Source organism: Gymnogyps californianus, chromosome 9 (genome assembly GCF_018139145.2).
Source record: "Gymnogyps californianus isolate 813 chromosome 9, ASM1813914v2, whole genome shotgun sequence".
Taxonomy (NCBI): Eukaryota; Metazoa; Chordata; class Aves; order Accipitriformes; family Cathartidae; genus Gymnogyps; species Gymnogyps californianus.
In genome coordinates this window covers 38,489-55,070 of record NC_059479.1, presented here as the reverse complement: position 1 = coordinate 55,070, position 16,582 = coordinate 38,489, and the positions used below count along the sequence as shown (strand labels likewise).

Here is a 16,582-nt window from a genome sequence, read left to right as displayed (position 1 = left end):
GTCCCCGATGCCCTCGCCGGGGCTCTCCGGTGGAGCCTTCAGCTTACGCATCACAGGCAGCCGCACGCCGAGCGTGAAGAACTGCACACCGGATATCGCAGGGAGGCGCTTCCGGCAATGACGTCAGCAGAGCACGGGCGGCTTCGGTGCACGCGTGAGCCGGCGCGTGCACTCCGCACCGGCAGCCGGTCCTGGTCACGGCTGACCTCACGTGGTCAAAGCGCGGTACTGCAGCCTGCCGGCCAGCGCACGCATGCGCAACGACTTCTTTGGCGCAGTACTGCTCACACCAGTACCACACATGCGCAATGCAGCCCGCCAGGCGCCCCGCTGCCGACTCCAGTGCAACGAAATACTGTAGCTACCGACAGCACGCATGCGCAGTGTGGCCTGCCGTACCCTGCTGCCTCCGTTACTTACACCGGGGCACTGCAGCCGGCGCATGCGCAGTAGAGAGTGCCCCGCACTGCTGCGCCTGCTGGATTGCAGCGCGGTGCTTGCTCATCGCCGTGTTCGCTGCTGCTCTGGTGTTTCGGTAGCGAGTACGGTAACCGGCCGTTCTCGCCACCCCTTCCCGGTGCTTACAAATCGGTAGCACAACAGGTCTTAGCTCTTGTTGTTAGTCCCTGTTGTCACGGGGAGGCGAATTGTTTTCTCGTAGCTGCCTCGCGTCGCTCACACGCCAGTACAGCCGCTCACCCAGTTGATCCTCGCCGGTGTACCGGGACAGACAGAGCAGCCCAGCAGCGCTCACTGCTGCGGGTACAGGGCCGCGCTCGATGGGCTGCAGTGCGCATGCGCGAGCGGCGGCCTGCAAGCCCGCGGTGTGACCGGCAGCCGGGAGCGGGGCGCGGCCGCCCGCAGTACCGGGCTGCGCTCACCGGGGGTCAGCGGTGCGCACGCCGGCCGCAGCGGCGGGCTGGGAGCGCGCGGTGGTGCCACTTCCCGTCTGGCGTCGGCTCCGCAGCGTGCGCCGCGGCCGGGAGCGGCGCGGGAGCGCGTCGGGGCGGGCGGCGCGCGGCGCCGAGGGCCCGGGAACACCGGCGAGGCGCGCGCGGCCCTTCGGCTGCGCTCGAGCGTGCGGGCGGTCGCGGTCGCTGCCTGGAGGCGGGGGTGCAGGGCGGGCTCGGCCCCGCCGCGCTCAGCGCTGGGGCCCTCGGGGAAAGCTTTCCCGGCTCCTTCGCTGGCTTTCAGGTCCCGTGGGCGCTTCCCCGGCGTGGGCCTGTGCGCCCGCTCGGCTCCTCCGGCGCCCTGGAGCAGAATTTCGGCACAGCATCTGTGGGAGGAGGTCAGCTGGTGGTAACAAGCGTGCCTGAGAGTGCTGGTGAGCAACGTGACACTTTAAAACTGGTGAACTAAACGGATTTAAGGTGCTTTTGAGTAAGGGACAATTAGTGCAGCCTCAGGTTAGTTACCTGAGAACTGAGGAAACAAAAACAGAGAGAGGAAATACATCCTTGGGCACTCTGAAGCTACTTCTGTCCCTGCGCACAAAATGTGGGCACCAACTAAACCAGGTGCTAATTAATTAAAACCTCCACTGAGCCTCCACAAGCCTTGCACAGCTTGTACAGCTGCTCCAGAGCATAAGGATCCCCTGTCCCCGAGGCATCCACACACCACGCTGGGATCTGGATATTTCCAGCGCTGGCATAGCAGCCTGATGCCTTCTCCTCCTCTGGGACATAGGGGTCCCCCATGGCTCTTCTGGGATGTGAGTTCCCTGATGCTTCTTTTGGGCTTCCCCGTGAGTTCTTTGCCCTCACCATCTCCTCCTCTGTTGTGCTCAAGCATCCCTTGGCCAGTCTGAGATAGTTTCCGGTGAGTCCTTAGGGTGGGATTTGTTTGCCAGAGGAAAAGGCTTTTGAGGCAGCGTTAGTGACTACAGGAGTTGTCTTACTGGTTGTCTTAAATGCTTCTCTCTCTCTCAGCAAGTACCGCTTCCCTTAGGGACATGCTGGTTGGTGGTTATAGGTGGCATAGAACAGAATAGAATAGAATATTTCAATTGGAAGGAACCTACAACAATCATCTAGTCCAGCTGCCTGACCAATTCAGGGCTGACCAAAAGTTGAAGCATGTTATTAAGGGCATTGTCCAAATGCCCCTTAAACACTGACAGGCTTGGGGCATTGAGCACCTCTCCAGGAAGCCTGTTCCAGTATTTGAGCACCCTTTCAGCAAAGAAATGTTTCCTGATGTCAAGTCTGAACCTCCCCTGACGCAGCTTTGAGCCATTCCCAGGCGTCCTGTCCCGGGATCCCAGGGAGAAGAGCTCAGCACCTCCCTCTCCACGTCCCCTCCTCAGGGAGCTGCAGAGAGCAATGAGCTTGCCCCTCAGCCTCCTTCTCTCCAAACTAGACAAACCCAGAGTCCTCAGCCGCTCCTCACAGGACATGCCTTCCAGCCCTGTCACCAGCTTTGTTGCCCTCCTCTGGACGCGTTCAAGGACCTTCACATCCTTCTTAAATGGTGGGGCCCAGAACTGCACACAGAACTCCAGATGAGGCCGTACCAACACCGAATACATCGGGATGATCCCCTCTCTTGACCGGCTGGTGATGCTGTGTTTGATGCACCCCAGGATGTGTTTTGCCCTCTTGGCTACCAGGGCACGCTGCTGGCTCCTGTGGAGCCTGCTGCCGACCAGCACCCGCAGATCCCTTTCTGCAGGGCTGCTCTACAGCCATTCCTCTCCCAATTTAGACTTGTGCCCAGTGTTACTGCGTCCCAGGTGCAGAATCTGGCATTTACGCTTGTTAAATTTAATGCTGTCGATGATTGCCCAATGCTCCAGTCTACCTAGATCCATCTGCAAGGCCTCTTGGCCCTCGAGGAAGCCAACGGCATCTCCCAGTTTGGTATCATCAGTAAACTTGCTAATGGGGCATTCAACTCCTGCATCCAGATCATTGATAAATATATTGAAGAGAACTGGCCCTAGGATTTGAGCCCTGAGGAACACCACTGGTGACTGGTTGTGAGCCAGATGTAGCCCCACTGGCTCTGGATGTTTGCCCATGGAGCTGAGAGGACCACAAACAGTAATTGTCTGCAATGGAGATGAATTAGTGCTCTCAGTGTTGCAGGTGGGTTCTGTGGAAGTGCAGCTTAGTGCAACTGTATGGATTGATTCATGCATATGGTCACATATGAATGGTGGGTGAAACCAAGCTTATGAACGGTGACTGTAAAGTGTCCTTGGTCTGTTCATGTTCTGCTGCTCTGCCAGATAAAGGGGAAACTTTTAAAACTGTGGGCTAAAGTTACTCAGCTTCTCGTTACTGTCTTCCTGGTCATATATGCTTTGGTATTTGTTGCTTAAAACTGAGAGTTCAGAGTTTTTCACTTAGGGTTTATTGTTTTGGAGTTTGTTTTGCATGGTTTCTCACTCGAGAGTTGAGCTTTATTACTTTATTTTGTAGGTGTGTTGGGTTTGTGCGGTGGGGTTTTGGTAGCAGGGGAGGGGCTACAGGGGTGGCTCCTGTCAGAAGCTGCTGGAAGGTTCCCCGGCTCCGAACTCGGACCTGCCTCTGGCCAAGGCTGAGCCCATCAGCGATGGTGGTAGTGCCTCTGTGATAGCATATTTAAGAAGGGGAAAAAGACTGCTGAAAAACCTGCAGCGGAGAGAGGAGTGGGATGTGAGAGAAACAACCATGCAGACCCCGAGGTCAGTGAAGAAGGAGAGGGAGGAGGTGCGGGGGAGCAGAGATTCCCCTGCAGCCCGCGGAGGAGCCCAAAGGCCGCGACTCTGGGAAAGCCCACGCTGGAGCAGTTCGTGGAGGACTGCAGTGCGTGGGAAGGACTTGAGCTGGAGAAGCTCATGGAGGGCTGACCCCCGTGGGAGGGAGCCCACGCTGGAGCAGGGGCAGAGTGTGAGGAGCCCTCCCCCTGAGGAGGAAGGAGCACAGAGACACCGTGTGATGAACTGACCAGAACCCCCATTCCCGCCCCCTGCGCCGCTGGGGGAGAGGAGGTGGAGGAATCGGGAGCAGAGCTGAGCCCGGGAGGAAGGGAGAGGTGGGGGGAAGGTGTGTTTTTAAGATATGGTTCTATTTCTCATTATCCTACTCTGATTTGATTGGTAACAAACTAAATTGGTTTCTTTTTCCCCAAAATCGAGTCTGTTTTGCCTGGGACCATAAGTGGTGAGTGATCCCTCCCTGTCCTTGTCTCGACCCACGAGTTTTTTGTTGTATTTTCTCCTCCCCATCCTGCTGTGGGGGAGGAGTGAGTGAGTGGCTGCGTGGTGCTTTTTTTCTGGCTGGGCCTAAACCAGGGCAGTAGGGCTCAGTGTTTATCAACTGGAGTTCACAGTTTACTCTTTTACTGATCAGGGCACAGGATTTTAGATCTAACCTCATCAATAAATTGTAAATCCCCAATGATTGATTGGGTTCTGAGATTTGCAGTTTATCACTTTAGGGTTCAGGTTTGACGGCATGCCGTTAAATAGCAAGGTCTAAATCCTTAGAAAATAAACTGTAAGCCCTCAACCATAAACAGTAGGCTGTGAACCCTTCTTTGGGGTTTGTAACTGTAATGCACCAGGGGCAGTTTTTGTTATGATGCCAGAGGGAAAGGCACTTAGAGTCCATAAGGTATCGATTGAAATTCCATTTATTGATGCTCACTCTAGAAGGAAAACGGGGATAGTATAGATAATCTTATGTGCCTTCAAATGCCGGGAACCCCAAGTTGTGCAGAATCAGAGGGACTTCCAGTCAGGGCATGGCACGTGGTGCATATCCTGTCTGTGGGGGAGGTTCTGCAGACATCTTTGCCTTTAGAGCTCTTATGGGATTCTCTTAGAAGAAAATAATTCCATTCATTATTTCTACTATCAAACAGAAGAATGTTCACATGACAAACTGCTGCTTTGCTTTAAGATAAAAGACAAGGACATGCAGTGGTGTAATTGCCAATGTGAAGTGGGAGCTGCCTACAAGCTCCTTTGTTACAATTAGCTGGCTAAATTTATCCTACGGGCAAGGAATACACTCAGCACAACACAGACTTGAAAGCCAACCTATACGTGCAGCACAGCACAGGCCTCCGCCTTCTCGGGTTAACTGTTGTGTAGATCACCAGCTCCTTGGTGTACAACAGTCTTCTGGTTAGGATCACTATAGTTATCTTCCCCTGTGCTCTGATCTGAGGTCTAGGATTGATATGGTGCAGGCACAGTATAGCGAGCCAAACTGCTGAGGTGGCAGGGAGGTAAGAGCCGTGAAAGTTTCTTGCAGGGCTCTTGCTTACGGGTAGGGCAGAAGCACATATAGATCAGATAAGGGGTTTTCCTCTCAAATACCAGACCTGAATCCTACCTTTGAAGGAGAAAGCTTGGGCGATGTGGACAGCTCCTCAGTGATTTGCCACATCCAAGAGCAGTAACAGGACCTGACTCTTGGCAACTGGATTGATGAACGCTGGTCCAGTAATGACTCTTAAGGTGCTGCAGGTAAAGTGGGAGTGTACTGGCACAGAGCCCTGTGGCAGACTCTCCGTGGTTGCTTTTGTGCATTAATTAATTAAATGATTGCTTTATTATTTGCACTCATGGCTGTGGTTCTTGCACTCCCTTTGCACTCAGTAAAAAGTGTGTGAGGACAGCGTCTGGGGGAGGAGGTTACACATTTTATGAGGGGGTTGGTCCCAAGGTCTTACGGACCACCTTGGAGTAACCCCTGTGCTGTTCACAGGGTTGTGGGGGATTTCCCTTTCATTGCCACGGAAACTTGAGAGTTGTCAGTGGCATTTCCAATCATGCCGGCAGCACTTGGGACCACTCCATGGCCTTGTGAAGTCCCCACACTGCTCCTGGATTTGCTGTCAGCACTCTCGGCTATGTGGGCAATGTCTGGGGTTGAGGGCCAGGGCCAGCAAAAGCAATGCTGGGAGACAGGGTTTCCACAGGGTCAGGGGCTGCCTGCAGGCGATGTTCTGTGAGCCCCGTTGAGCCCTATGACAGGCCTTAGGGCCCTTTTGGTGTGCAGCAAGGCCCTTCATTTGCACTGGGAGTGTGCCCAGCGCGCTCTGTACCTCTCAGGTCACATTCTGGGTTGCCCCGCAGCGCTTCTGTGCGCTCCAGGTGCTTGTTTGTGTTACAATGTGCCACAAAGTTTTCTGTTTGTTTTTCCTATTGCAGAGTTTTCCCAATGCTTTCCTGTGTGCTCTGGGGTCCTATTTTGACAGAGCCCGCAGAGGAGGTGATGCGCTGTGGGGGTCGGGCGATGGCTCCGTTCCTGCTGGGCACCAGCTGTGGGCCGGGGCTGGAGGAGCCCCAGGTGCGGGCAGTGAGGCTGATGGAGACGGCCTCTCCCCGTAAAGGGGCTGCTGGTGCAGGGGCCGATGCTGGTGCTGCCCTGGGCGGCCATGGCGGGGCCGCTGTGAGCCAAGGAAGGAGCAGAGCGGTCACTGAGCGTTGCCGGGCTGTGGCTGCACCGAGGGAGAAGGTGAGCCGGGCCGGGCGTCCCTTGGGCCGCGAACGTCCCGGGTGGCGCCGAGGGCCGAGTCTCGGTGGGGGCGGGCGGGCGCTGGGGGCTCACCGAGGGGCGGGGAGGACACGATTGTCCGGCGGGTCCCGGGAAAAGCCCCGAGGAGGGCGGCGGGGTCTGTGGCGGAGGATCGGAGCGGTGGGTGCAGGGCGGCCGCGCCGTGTCGCAACCGGAGCCGGGGGCCGCCCGGAGCCGCGCTGGGGAGCGCGGGGATGCGCTCGGGGCAGCTTCTGGGGCGGGGGCGGCGTCCCCGCAGGGTCAGAACGCAGGGGAGGCTGCTTCGCGGCATGCCGGGAGCTGTAGTCCCGGGGCACGGAGCTTCCGGTCGGCCATGTTGGTGGCGGCGTAGTCTTCCGGCATTCGGCTTCTGGGCGGCCATGCTGTGTTTCCCAGGGCATGCCGGGAGGTGTAGTTTTTGCAGACTCGGCTGCCGGGCAGCGACGTTGTTGTCGGGTGCGTGCGGCGCGGCGTAGTCCTTGATGCCGCCGCGGCCCCCGCTGCGCGGCGCGAGGTGCAGTTTTGTTGCCGGTTTCGTGTGGTTTTCTGCCGGCTTCCAGCTGCGCCGGCTTCCAAAAAAGCGGTGCGTCCGTGCCTCCATTGCGCATGCGCGCTGGCGCGCCTCCCGGCAGCCGAAATCCGATGCTGCAGTTCGCACGCCGCGCATGCGCGGTGGCGCGCGCCGTCGCTCTCGCTGCTGCCGCCCGCCGGCCAAAGGTGGGTACTGCAGCTTCGACGTCGCGCATGCGCGGTGGCGCCTCCATGCTCCACGTTGCCGTCCGCCGGTAACGGCAATGCGATGCCGCAGTGTCTGTGAGGTGATGCCGCCGCGCTCGTTCCTGCCTCCCGGTAAGGAAACGCCGCTGCCGCCCCACGTCCGCGGCGCCGGCGGGCGGTCGGCGCGCAAAGCGCGGCACTGCAGCGCCGGTGCCGCCCCGGGGCGAGCGCCGCCCGGTGGCCGCAGCGCGGTACTGCAGCCCGGCACGGCGCAGCGGTGCGGCAGCACGGCGGTGTGCCGGGCGCAGCTCCCGGTGGGCGAGGGTCAGGAGCCCCGGTGAGGCGAGAGAGCCCCTTTGGCTGTTCCGGGGGTGTCTCCTGGCCGCCCGGGGGCGGCGGGACGGGGAGCTTCGAACCGCCCGCTGCGGCAGGCTCCCGGTGTGCTGGAGGCGAGTGGGTTCTGGCCGCCCCAGGGAGTTACCCCAGAGCTGATAGAAGGGAAGAGAGGAAGGAGACGGACGCTCCCCCGGGCACAGACACCGTGCGCTTCCCCACTCTCCAGAGCTGCCCCTGAGCCTCCCCCGGCCCCACTCACCCCATACAGCTGCCCCCAGCTCCAGCACCTCCCCTGAAGCCTGTCCCGTAGCCCCAGGCCACCCCCAAGCCCTGTCGTGAAGGCGGCAAGCTGGCCCTTGAATGCACTCCATTGTCTCTTAACGCAGGTGCCGCTAGCAGCAATGCAGGGAGAGAGAGGCGTCTCCAGAAGCCCCTGCGGAAGGAGGGGATTTGGGCAGGGGCGAGCTATGGTAATAATGGTCGCTGCTTTTTCTTTCTCTCTCCCAAAGGCTGCACTGAGGATGCGGTTGTCTGTTCCTCCCCTGGGGATGCCGTTGGCTGCACTTGTCTCAGGATTGCATGGCTTGTCTCTGCCTGGCCTCGCTCTCCTCGCGGCGTGGGGGCGAAAAGGGGCAGGCAGAGCACTTACTGCCTGTGGACAGGAGCTTTTCTCTTCCTCTGTCCTCTAGCCCATTGCTTTTTTTTTTTTAAAATTTTTCCTTCTTGGTCTCTTTGTACAGATCTGACCCATTCTTTATTTCTTGATCCCTTTGTCCTGTTCCCTGTCCTTTTTCTCTCTCTGTCTGTGTGTCCTGCGCCCTGTCCCCATCCTTGTCCATCCTTTCTTCTTCCTTTCCTTTTTCTCCCCATCTCTCTATCCCTCTGTCCGTCTCACTGACCCAACATTTTCTTGCCCCATCTCTCTGCGGGGCTCCTCGTCCCTATTTTTCTTGATTTTTCTACTTTTCTGACCTTTTCTTTCGACCTTTCTTTCTCTCTCTGCTCCTCGGTCTTCTCCCTTGTCTTATTTTTCTCTTTCTAGTCCTCCGTCCTGCTCCCCATCACTGTATGAGCAGGCGGGGCACCTGCATGGGCCCAGAAGAGTGGCGGCGGCTGGTCCGGCTGCTGCGTTTCGTTCCGCTCTGGGCTGTGCGGTAGCAGGAGCCATGCTGGGGCAGGTGAGGCGCGGCGGGTCATGGATGTGGGATCCCCTGGCCGGAGCCTTCCCCGGGCAGGTCCGGGCTCTGCCCTCCTGAGGCTGGCGGGGGCGGAAGCGGCCCTGGGACGAACGCTGCCCCGGGGTCGTTGGGGGGTTTTGGGGCCGAGCCCGTGTCCGGCCGGGGGGAGCAGGGGCAGCCTCATCCCGGCCCCAGCTGCTCCTCGCTGGGGCCGGGCAGCCTCTGCTGCTCTTGGTGCGGGTCACGCAGCGGCACCCGGGGGGTTCCTGCGGTGGCAGGGGGGTCCCCGGTACCCGCATGGGCAGGGAAGGGCCCTGGCTGCTGCTGCTGGGTGTTCTTGGAGGGGGACCGGGCTGCGCTCGGCTCGGAGAGAGGGTGGCTGAGCACGGCTCCCCGCGGGGGTCCTGTGGCCTGGGGGGGGTTGGGGTGCGGTGCTGTTGATGCTGGCGAAATAAAGCCTGAAACGGCAATAATAAAGTGACGCCCTGCCTGTGCTGGTGCTGCCCCAGAGATGTGGGGCCGGGCCCTCTGCAGTCCCCAGGCGCTCCCCAAAACGGCACGTGGGGCCCTGGGGGTGCAGGGCTGTGGGCTGGCTATACTCCCCCCACCCCTTAGCACCTCACATGGGGACTGCAAAGGGGGTCAGAGAGCAGACAGGGTCAGCTGTTTTAGGGGCCAGAAACGGAGACCAAGTGTTCTGTTCCTGAGGCTTGAAAACAGGCTCATGTGCCTGATTTTGGGGCTCAGAAACAGACTGAGTTGTGTGGCTTTGGGCTCAGAAACAGAGGTCCAGTCCTGCATTTTTGGGACTTGAGAACAGGCTCAGCAGCTGGGTTTTTGGGCTCAGAAATGGGCGCTAAGTGAGCTGGTTTGGGGGCCAAAAGCAGCAGCCAGTTTGGCTGGTTTGCAGGTGGGTGGGAGGGCACTGGGGGCTGTGGGGGAAAGCAGGGGATGGGCAGGCTGCATGGACCCTCCCCGGAGGTGGGCGTCTGGTCACGTTGGACCCCGAAGTTTGGGAGGCTGGCATGCACCAGGCAAACTCAATGTCTGGGATGGTCTCTGGGAGGAAAGGTGCTTTTCAGACCCCACATGCCCTCTTCGAGTCCAGCTCTTCTTTGTACGCTGCTTAAAATAGTTATTAACTAATTAATAATACAAACTAATTAATATTTATACAATGTACAGCTATGATGTTTAATCCTAATACTCAAGTTTTGACAGCGATTGATTTGCGACCTTATCAAAAGCCCAGACTGTTGCGAATAGCTGGTGCTTGGAAGGAGAAAGAGCTGAAATCAACGGGAGCTTCAGTGCAGAGCTGAAGCTTCAGTTAGCCAGAGCTGTAGCAAGCAGGAGCTGGAACAAGACGGGGTGTCCACTGTCCGGAGCATGCATTAGCCAGAGCCAAAATTACCTGCAGCTGTAATGAGCAGGAGCTGCAGTTAGCTGGAGTGTCTGTTCCCTGGAGCATCCATCGGCTGGACTGCGCTCCCAGCACGGCTGAAGAGCGGCCGGGCGCCGGCAGGGCTGTCCCCAGCAAGGAGCTCCGGGCAGCAGGGAGGCGAGTCGTCCTTCTGCCGGCGGGGAGCCCGGCCTCTTCCCTCGGGGACTAAATCCGTGCCACGCGCCTCTCTCTGCGCGGAGGGTCTCTCCCGAGGGTAGAAGTGAGGTGGGGGTCCCCTGGCTCTCCTGGGGGGCGCGGGGCAGGTGGCAGCACGAGGCGGCATCATGTCCTCGGTACCTGGCAAAGGGGAGAGAAACCGGCTGGTCGGAGCTCCTGGGGTGCACGGCCTGGCCCCACACAGCCCCCTGGCAGAATGCTCCCCTGTCTTTTCACCATGGGCTGGGTGGGATAAACAGGTTTGTTTTTTGCCTCCTCTTTTCCCAGTGTCACTTTCTGCATCATGTGAAGAAAATCCTGCATGGTTTGTTCCACTTGTTGGAATATTAGCATGTATGGGGCTGGGGGAGCGGGGAGAAATATTTGCTAGTTCAAGAGCACTACAGATATTCCACATTAAACCCACAGAAAAGGCAAATTTGCTGCCAGTGCAGAAAAGCTGATGAAAAATTGCTCTTAAGAGAGCATGCCCTGTTCCTGAATTGGTCCATTGGTAGTTAGGAATGTTTTTGTTTCAGATAAAGGAATGAACTTTCATCTACAATAAATTAAGAGTTGCTTGTTACCTTCTTTAGGGTCCAGTGTTTCTCTTCTGTTTGTTCATACTGATTTTATGGGCAAGTTGGAAATAGCCTTTTATTTTTTTATGTATAAATTTTTAGTAATATGTGGTGTCATTATAGTTAATTTTTGAGCACCTAGATGCCAGTAGAAATGTAATGAATGAAACATGATGGAAACTGATATTTAAACTTGTTTCTTATTTGATTTTTTTTTTTGTCATTAGAGTGTTGATGGCGTGTTGTCCTGTGGCTCAATCCCCATTCTGTTCAGTGGAGTCTTCAATCTAGGACTTTTAAGTAAAAAAGTTTGTCCTTCCAAAAAAGGACTAGTCATTCATAGGATCGACATATAGACTTGGAGAGTCGCTTAAGTACATGATCAGAATTAAAGCCAAATTTCACTTAATGTTGCTGCTGTTGGTCTTCACTTTCATTACTTGCCCCACCACTCCCTCATGGTTGGGAGCTCTGAGTCATAATTTTTCTTCACTCTCTAACACATTTTTTTCCCCAAGCAGAGGCTATGTTAAAAGTTAATTAGTTTCCTCACAAATGCGTAAGTCAATAAAATTGAGTTATGATTATTAAAACCATAAAAATGACGCCAGTCTTGCAGATCTGGACTACTTCTGAACATGTATTCATCACATGCAAATGTCATCAGGATACAGATCATCTGCACTTCATGCTCTGACAAGACAATATGCTGAGACAGGGATAAGCTCCAAAAGAAAAAAAGATACAAGGTCATGGTTTGGTTTTGTTGTTGTTTGTTTGTTTGTTTGTTTTTTAAAGAGTGCAGTGTTGACTGGTGCCAGCCTGCAGAGCTCTTTTGCTGCCTGACCTCTCCTTTACTTCTCTTTCACAGCTGTAATTTTCATTGGGATAGTTTTAGAAGAGCAATTAAGTTACTTGCCTGTGTAAATGTGCTGGTAATACAAGGAAGGTAGGTGCTTGAACCAGTAGTGAATAACTTGGCTACAAGTAGAATTTCTGAAGGAGCAACAACAGGAAGCAAATAGCAAATTACCAAAAATTTGTGTGTCAAACACATCAAAATTTTACTGCCAAATGTTGTTTGGCAGTATGTTCCAAATGGCTGTTTTTGGTAAACATAAATTTGCAGGAAATTTGGGGTTGTGTGTGGAAAAACATGTCCCTCTGTCTATGTGTCCTGCTATGTAAATAGCATCAGTTAATGGCATCTCCAGTGGCAGGGCTGTTGTTCCCTACTCTCAGTATTGCCATAGTAGTGCTGCAATATTTAAACCTAACAGATGGGTTTAGGAGTGGAAGGAGAATGCCTGTTTTTTCTAAGGGCTGTGAGTGCTGACCCTTTTCTCTGTCTGCTGCTTTCCTGTGCATGAGATGAAGCTGGCTTTTTTTTCTTCCTTGTTCCTGGTCTAAATGTTTCTGAAGCTGTTGCTGCAGTGGGTTTGCAATTTGTATTACTGCATTTTTGTAGAGTTCTAGTTACGGATCATTTCTACTCTGGCGAAGTGTCAAGATACAATTTTCAGTTTAAAGCTTCAGAAGCTATATTCACTGATTTCAGTAACTCACGGTGTAGGTGAAACTAATCTAGCTGTGCTAGCAGGGATGCTCAGTGGCTCCTCATCAGAACAGCAAGGTGTGTGTGGACATCTGTAGGGTTGTGCTCTGGGTCTGAGTGTGTCATGTATTTTTGCTGTTGGAAGGTGGACTAGAGCGTGTGCCTGTTAAACCTAAGGACAGTCAAAAGCTGGGAGTGACCCTAAGCAGGTTTGGTGGTACAACTGCAGTTTTAAAAGATCTTGACTGTTTGGAGAAACGGCCTGGAAAAAAATCATTCCTTTTTTGCAACGAGGCAGTTTACAAGGACAGATGTGTTGCTGTGCTCTTTAATAAAAATGTTCAACTTGGGACACATAGGGTGAAGAAATCTTGACTATACTTAGGCTTGAGAAACTGCATGTAGATATCTATGTCTGTCATCTGCATATATCTGGGAAAGTGAGTTCTAGAGAAACTAAAGCTGCCAATGAGTAAAAAAAAAGGCACGGTTGTCCAAAAAATGCAAAAGCTCCAGTGGCCTGTATCAACAACTGTACCAAAGATGATGCAGAATACGTTTTCCTCCGCTCAGTTGTACTGTCTTCACAAACCTTCGCAAAAAAAGGAAGCTTTAGATTCCTACCCAGCTTTATGCTAAAGGTTTTTTCCCCTCTCAGCTGGATGTCAACTCCCACCACTTCACTGTGGTCGCCCTTTCTTCTGCTGTGAAAGTACAAGACAGATGGAAAGAATCCATAGTGGTCTGCAAGTACAAGGTACGTCTATGGTGTGTGTCTGCATTTTTGCTAAGGTACTTGTAGTATGGACTTTAAAGTTAACATTAAGAATGTGGCAGCTGTCCTTCTATATTTTTTAATATGGAATATTTTAACACAAATACTAAAAATAAGGTCTGTTCTGGAGCATGTTACGCCTATGCAAAGCTTACTTCCCTCCATTTATTCTCTGTTCCTGAAAGCATAATCTTCTGTTTCTATGTGCTTACTATTAAATGATACTGTGAAAATAATTTTGTAATAAAAGAGGAAAGAAACTGTTCATAAGAGTTAAGATGTTCAGAAGAAACAGACTTTGTTTTCATAAAAGATTTATGCTTTTTCAGTAAATAAGTTTTTAAGATATTTTATAGTAGTACTCGAAAACCTTACTGAGATACTAGCATCTGTACTAAAAGCAATCAAGGTCAAAGAAGAGACAATGGACAAATCGGCATCGCTTCCACATGTTTTCCAGGCTTTCCCAAGAAGCATTAGCAGCCTTGTAACTAGTGACAGTGAGTCCTGAGGTGGTTTTGGTGAGTTATTGCTTCGATAATGTCCTTTTTCTTTAACCTACAGTGTGTAATTTTGACTTCAGTTGGAAAGAGATTTTCCAAAATGGAAATCTTTCTCATTCAAAGAAGTTTCATTTTATGAACTTCCTATCAGAGTGGATCATCCAAGATGATGTACTTGGCAGTAGAAGTTGTTAGCCACAAGACATTTCACTCTCTTAAAAAAAAAAAAAAAAAAAAAAAAAAAAAAAGTCTACTTCCTTCCAAAGACCCAAGCACAGCACATCTTCCTAGAGGTGATGGTATCGCTGGTCTTTGGGTTCTCAGTTGTAACAGTTGAGATATCATAAAAACATGTTCCTCTGCGTGCTTCAGTACAGCCAAAAGCATTAGCAAATCTGCCAGTCCTTTTTGGTAGCCTTATGTATTGCAGCACTGGGGATTTGATCCCCGCCCCCCAAAAGTAAAGCCATATGAGGGATCTTTTATCTCACTAGTTTTTCTATCATAAATGAAACTTTAAATATGTATATGTCTAAATAGATGTAAGTGGAAATAATAAGTGTCCTGGTTTCGGCTGGGATAGAGTTAATTTTCTTCTTAGTAGCTGGTACAGTGCTGTGTTTTGGATTTAGTGTGAGAATAATGTTGATAACACTCTGATGTTTTAGTTGTTGCTAAGTAGCGCTTATCTTAAGCCAAGGACTTTTCAGTTTCCCATGCTCTGCCAGCAAGCAGGTGTGCAAGAAGCTGGGAGGGAGCATGGCCAGGGCAGCTGACCTGAACTAGCCAAAGGGGTGGGGTATTCCATACCATGGAACATCATGCCCAGTATATAAACTGGGGGGAGTTGGCCGGGAGGCGCGGATCGCGGCTCTGGCATCGGTCAGCGGGTGGTGAGCAATTGCATTGTGCATCACTGGGGTTTTTTTCCTTCCCCCCTCCTTTTTTTTGTTATATTCCTTTTCATTACTATTATTATTATGTTTCATTATTACTGTTGTTAGATTATATTTTACTTTAGTTATTAAACCGTTCTTATCTCAACGCATGAGTTTTACCTTCTTTCCTGATTCTCCTCCCCATCCCACTGGGAGTGGGGGGGAGTGAGGGAGAGGCTGCATGGTGCTTAGCTGCTGACTGGGGTTAAACCATGACAATAATATATATAAAACATATATATTCCCTAAATATGTATATATGTGTAATATATACATCAGTGTAAATGTCCATAATATATAAGGTTTTTAAAATTTTAAAAATCTTCCTGAATTTTATTTATAGGAAGGATTTAACAACTTGACTTCCCCCTCTAAATATCTCTCTATTGATGACATAAAAGCACTTTCAAAAGTTGGCCCTCCCCCCTTCTCTTTTTCCCCCTTTTCCCATCCAGATCTGGGGCCGATTCACCCAAATGGGGACTTTCCCCTGTGGGCTGCACACACGGAGCGGGAGCTGCTGCCACAGCACAAAAACACCCCCAAAGCCCTGATTCTAGGTCTGCAGGATAAAAAAAAAAACAATTTGGGACTCCCAAGAAAGCCAAATCTGCCTGGATTTGTGCAGCCAGAAAGCAAAAAAAAACCACCCCCCATTTTCAGGCACAAAACCAAAAGCAAAAATCACCAATTTCTATGTTGTGGAAAAGTGCCAAAAAACAGCCTAAATTGAATATTTTGGAAAAGCAAAAAAGCCCTACTTTTATATTATGGAAAAGCAAAAAAACCCCCAATTTGGGGAAAATTTGGGGTGAAACACCAGCAGTTTGAGGAGCATTGCTGGGTGTCATCCTGGTGTGGATTATCTGTTGCGGGTTATCCCAGGTGAGTTATCTGCTGTGGATTATCCCAGGTGGACCCCCTGGTGTAGGTCATCCCCATGCATGTTCATGCATGTTCCCCCACGCACCTTTCTACCCACACGTACACCCCCCCCGCCCTGGTGGCTGTCTCTTCCCCTCCCTCCCCGTGCCCCCATGTCCATCTCCCCCCTGCCCCCCCGGTGTCTGTTCCCCCCCTGCAAGGTTTGCCCCCCTGCGAGTTTTCGCTATGACATGCCACAGGGATCCCTTGCCCTCCCATCTTGTGCCACCACTCCCCCCCCATCACCCCATATTCCGCACTGCTGCCCCCACAACCCCTCTGCCTCCGGACCCCTGGGGTTCTGCCTGCACCCCCAACCTGCCCATTGCCTCCCACCCAAACTCCAACACTCCCCCCCCTTCCCTGCACCCCACTCCCACCCCACTCTCCCTCCTCCTATGTTTTTCATTTGTGCTGAAAACAGTGCTGGTAACACAGGGACGTGTTAGTTATTGCTGAGCAGGGCTTGCACGGCGTCAGGGGCTGTGCAGCTCCTCGCCCTGCCCCGCCAGCGAGCAGGCTGGGGGGGCACAAGGAGCTGGGAGGGGACACAGCCTGGACAGCTGACCCCAGCTGCCCAAAGGGACATTCCAGACCGTGTGATGTCATGCTCAGCAATAGAAGTGGGGGGACGTTGGCGAGGGGGTGCTGCTCGAGGACTGGCTGGGCATTGGTCAGGTGGTGGTGAGCAATTGTTTTCACTTGTATCACTTTTCTGTCTTGGGTTTTCTTTTTCTCTGGTTTTTTTCTTCTTTTCTTAGAATTTATTATTGTTGTTGTTATTATTTCTTTTTAATTATTAAACTGTTTTTATGTTGGCCCACGAATTTTCTCACTTTGGCCGTTCTGATTCTGTCCCACATCCCACTGGCGGGGGAGTGAGTGAGAGGTTGTGCGGTGCTTCGTTGCCTGCTGGGATTAAATCATGACACAAGGTTAGTTGCAAGCCCTGCCTGGCTAATGCTTTAGGCTCTCCATGTT

General features: G+C 52.7%; 1 long non-coding RNA gene across 1 annotated transcript; it reads left to right on the top strand.

The window, feature by feature from the left end:
• The first annotated feature begins 12,502 nt into the window (after nucleotides 1-12,502).
• On the top strand, nucleotides 12,503-14,497 carry LOC127019734 (uncharacterized). The gene is made up of 3 exons (XR_007766969.1): nucleotides 12,503-13,218; nucleotides 13,697-13,757; nucleotides 14,450-14,497. It is a non-coding gene; the product is annotated as an uncharacterized LOC127019734 (long non-coding RNA).
• The last annotated feature ends 2,085 nt before the right edge of the window (nucleotides 14,498-16,582 follow it).